The sequence below is a fragment of the Prionailurus viverrinus genome, chromosome B3, assembly GCF_022837055.1.
Source record: "Prionailurus viverrinus isolate Anna chromosome B3, UM_Priviv_1.0, whole genome shotgun sequence".
In the NCBI taxonomy this organism is placed as follows: Eukaryota; Metazoa; Chordata; class Mammalia; order Carnivora; family Felidae; genus Prionailurus; species Prionailurus viverrinus.
In genome coordinates, this window is record NC_062566.1 from 135,698,363 (window position 1) to 135,702,915 (window position 4,553).

Consider the following 4,553-nt stretch of genomic DNA (forward strand, 5'->3'; position numbering starts at 1 on the left):
TTTCGTCTGTGAGGGGTAAGGTGGCTTAGGGGTAGAAAGAGGTAAGTCACATCTGAAAATCATGTTTCTTCCACCTAATTTTACAAATGTTATCTTCAAGATTTCGCCAACTGTTGCTTTTTTTCTTTTCTTTTCTTTTCTTTTTTTTTTTTTTGACCCAATATGCATTTGTGGCTCGAGAGATCAGGGCTCCTGCAGGGCCATTAATTGCCCAGTTTGTTCCTTGGGAGTAAAGCATGGGCACGAACACATGTTCATTAGGACGTCTTAATTGGAAACAAAAATCACCATGGCTACCGCAAACATGATTTAAGAAGAGGAAAGCAGGCTGGTCAGTTTTCATTTGGATTTTGTTTTATTTCATTTTATTTTCAATTCTCCCACAGGCCAGGCACAGCAGCTTCGCGATAAAAAATAATGGCCTGAGAAATGTCCTTCTGTAACATCCCCATGGCTGTGTGAGTTTGCATAACTCAAATGTGTCTGGAGGGACCCATCTTTTCCTCTGATCCTGCTGAGAGTGAGTTGGGGTACCCGCACGAGGGTGACTTGGATCCCCCAAACTGCTACCCTGGGATGCCCCACAAGATGATCTTCAGGGAACAATGTGTTCTTTTTCTAGCCTCTCCTTTATTATGCTTGTTCAAGTGATAACGTTGCGAAGTTCCCTTCCCCTTGTCCAGCTGTTAGACTGGGGACCCTCGAACAGTCTTTATTTTCACAGAGAGAGCACAGCAACCTGCCATGTGTCTTTCGACCGCTGCCTAGTTTTGCTCTAGATCCTGGAATGACAAGAGGTTCGAGATACGATACAGGGTGCCACTTGGTCAGACATGAAGAGGTGTGGAAAGAGTCGTCCTCCTTCGTGGCACTTTTTTCTTTATTCTTTGATTAAAGTCTTTTCTCTTACTTACATCCCCCATTAAGATGTCTCGGTGTCATTTAGGGTGTTAATTGAGAGGAGGTTTAAGCTCATCAAAGCGATTATAAGTGATAGTTAAAAATTTCTATATATGGCCTGTGCTGGAATCGGCCCGGTGGGGTGCCATTTTTTTCTTTTATCCAACTGACATTGGTAATAATAGATGAAATTATTACTAAATCACAGCTGCAGAGATGATATCATGATTTTTTTTGTGTGTAATCTTTGATGAAAAATTAATTTTTGAGAGGGATAATTTAAAATGATTTAAATAGTATTATACTGAAGTCCTTGCTGGTAATTAACGCCAATCTTGTCAGAAGTGAAACCACTTTTGCAGCTGTTTCTAAAGATACCTACAGTATTTGTAACTTTTCTGTGAGTGAAATTATAGTGTTTGGACTTTATTTTTACGCACAAGGACCATTAGAAGAAAAAGGCGTCTGATAGGAACCTTTGTTCTTTGAAGCCTCAATCCCGTTTTGTGTTCAAAGCTTCCCCCTCCCCCCCCCCCCCCCCCCATGCTAGTTTAATTATCTCCAGACCGTGGATCAGGGCAGCGTGGGTCTTCATTTTTATTTTTTAAGCATATAAACGTGTTTACGGTAGACACCTTGTGCATGCGTCTCTTTCGCCCCTGCAGGTTAGTTACGTAAGAACAAATAACTTGGTTTGGGGAGGGTTTAATTGACAGAACAGATGGCCGGTCATAAATGTTCGTTCATTTTCATCAGTGCCTTGACTTCCTTCGAAATCCCCTTCGGTCACCGAGGCAGAAAGCGCTGTAGCGAGAACTCGCTGAAAAGAGACTTCTCTCTGCTGGCTGCTTCATACTTTAAATGACAGAAGGGGGGAAGTGAGGCGTGTGCTGGTGCGTGCTTGTCCTCTAGAGAAAGACCTGCAGGAGAGGTTAAAAAAAGAAAGACGGCGAGATTTAAGTGGAAGAACGAATGAATGAGTGGGGGGGGGGGGGAGGCACAGTCTCCTGGGGCTCGAGCTTCGCTTTCTTCCGATTGCACGCGCATTGCTGATGCTTTTGACAAGATATATGGCGCCAGATATGCATGGCAATTGCAGTGGGCGCCACTCGGTAACCTTTTTTTCTCCCCCCTCCACTTTTGTGCTGAGAAGAGGAGGAAGGAAGGGGCGGGAGGAGAAAGGAATGAGTAAGGGGAAAGCGGAGAGCGCGAAGGGAGGGAGGGCCCAGAGGCGAGAGACGGCAGGAGAGCTTCAGAAATTGCTATCCTGGGTAGCTGTTCATGAAAATCGGAGCTCCCGCCTCAGCTGCTGCGGTGGGTGGGTGCGATTTTCTTCCCGCGGAGCGCAACTGGCGTCACTAGGCTTCCCTTTGGCAAAGAAAGGCCGCCGGAGGTACGAAAGGAAGGTCTTTCCGGGGGCCGAAAGGCCAGCTTATTGGCGGAGGGGCCTGCGCAGGACGGGGCTGCCGTCAGTTAAGAGGGGTTCAGGCTGCGTCGCTTCAGGGTTTCTTTTTCGGCTGCGCGTGGAGGGCGATCAGCAGGTGCCCCGAAAAGCTAATCCGCCAGGCGCAGTGCCTTTGGTGACCCTGTTTACACCTCACTGGCCAAGGGGAGGAGGGCCCTGGGAGGCGACAGGTTTCCCAGCGCGGGGGGCTCGAATGGGGACAGGCACGCTGCAGCCGTGAACTTGAAAAACACGGATCTTATGTTCAGCTGACTCCCTCTGAGTACGCGCGCGTGCCAAGTGTATCACAGGCCTCGGCTAGTTGAACCCTCGTACAAAACCCAGGAGGCGGGGCCATCCTCCTTCTCTGCGTGGAGAAAGAGGGGCTGGTGTGCCCCCCCCCCCCCCCCCCCCCCCATGACAGGCCCCGTGCCTGGCGCGGGGCCGGCGCCCTCCAAGGGGCACATGAAATGCCGGTGGAGGAAGAAATTCACTTCCCCTCTCACGACTCTGTGAACGCGCCGGCGCCTCTTGGCTTTGATCTCTTTGCTCTCTGGTTCAGGAGCCCATGGATTCTAGAATGAGAAACTCCAGCTCTTACTGTCCCTCGAGACCGGGTTGGACGGCATCGGCCTCCTTCAGCGGGCACCCCCTCCGTCGGGAGCCCCCGCCTCCGGAAACTCGGTTCGCGTCGATCGTGACCCTCGCCAGGTTTTATTTTAATGATTTGCTCCCACGCGGGTCTCTCCCACCAGACTGTGCGTTCCCTGATGGCAGAGACCAGGCCTTTATTCCCTGACGCGTGGACCGCGTTCGTCCATCCATCCATCCATCCATCCCACAAGCATTTCCTGAAGGACACATCAGGTGTCAGGCACTGTGTTTGGCAGGGAGGATGATGCAAAGACCCTCCCGGCTCTCAAATCCCGCACGGTCTGCCGGGAAGAAGACCAGTAACCGCTCATTGAATGAATAAATTCAAGAGTAAATGAAAAAGAAGAAGAAGAAGAAGAAGAAGAAGAAGAAGAAGAAGGACATCTGACGCCCTGTAGGGGAGAGCTTGGCCGACTTTCCCTGCAAGAGGCCGGCTCATAAATATTTGGGGCTCTGCAGGCCGGACGACCCCTTTGCACAACGACTCCACTTTGTAACGGCAGCTCGAAAGCAGCCGTGGAGGACGACGACTGTTTCAGTAAAACTTTATCTATGCAAACAGGCAGCGGGCTGAGTGCACAGACCGGTTTGGTGACCCATGCCCGAGGGCCCAGGTGTGTGTGTGTGTGTGTGTGTGTGTGAGCTGCTTACGGGGCGGGGGTGTCAGCTGGGTGGATTCCTTAAGATCTTGGTGTCACTAAGGGCAGGTAGACCTGTCTGTGCGCGGACATCCGCGAGGCACCGACGATGCGCCTGGAGGCAGACGCCTTTCGCCTGGTCGCAGGCCTCCGTTCTTTGTCCTCCCTGGGCCCTCCGGGTCCTGGGAAAACTCGCGGGGAGGCTCACCCGCCCACGTGGCAAGGCCGCAGGGCGAGGCGGGCGTGGGTGGAGGGCAGGGAGCCGAGCCAGGCCGGCCAGCAAGCCCGGATCCCGCGCCGCACACCAGCGTCCTCTCCGCGCCAGAGCCCTCAGGCTGCAGGAAAACCCAGGAAGGCACCAGGCCGTCGTCCGCTCCTCGGGTACACTTGTCGCCGGCCCGTTTTCAGCGGACGACCCCGCGTCCCAGGCGCCCGGAGGCCTGACTGGCCGGGCGGAGCTCGCAGCGCAGGGTCCCCAGCTGGCCTCCCGCACTGTCTGTCACCTTCCTCGGGGCGGGGAGTCATTGTCCTCACCTCCGGTCCGCGCTTTTGGGACTTCGGGTTGGGCGATGGGACACGGCTGGCTGCCATGCGCGGCTTAGGTGGCCCTGGAAGTGGGGAAGTTGCGCCGTACACGTGGGGCTGCAGAGGCAGAAGCAGGTGGCTAGACTGCCCCAGAGGCCGGAAGTGCTTTCATCTCCGCGTCACAGATGCGGCTGCTGAGGCCAGAGAGGTGGGGCAGCACGAGGCGTGGCCTGACCCTCCGGGTCTTGCGACTGCGACGCACGCAGTGCGGGCCCTGCGTCAGGGCCCCTTAATGTCCTGCCGGGTGTGAAGGGCTTAACCGCCCTTATCGATCCTCGGTTCACGGGCCACTTCCTCCTTGAAGCCTCTCGGATTGCCTGGCAAGTCTGATA

The 4,553-nt window shown here is 53.7% G+C and overlaps 1 long non-coding RNA gene across 1 annotated transcript; it reads right to left on the reverse strand.

The window, feature by feature from the left end:
* Positions 1-1,473: 1,473 nt before the first annotated feature.
* On the reverse strand, positions 1,474-4,305 carry LOC125168988 (uncharacterized). The gene is made up of 2 exons (XR_007153378.1): positions 4,171-4,305; positions 1,474-1,820 (listed from the first exon to the last, which is right to left on the reverse strand). It is a non-coding gene; the product is annotated as an uncharacterized LOC125168988 (long non-coding RNA).
* Positions 4,306-4,553: the final 248 nt, after the last annotated feature.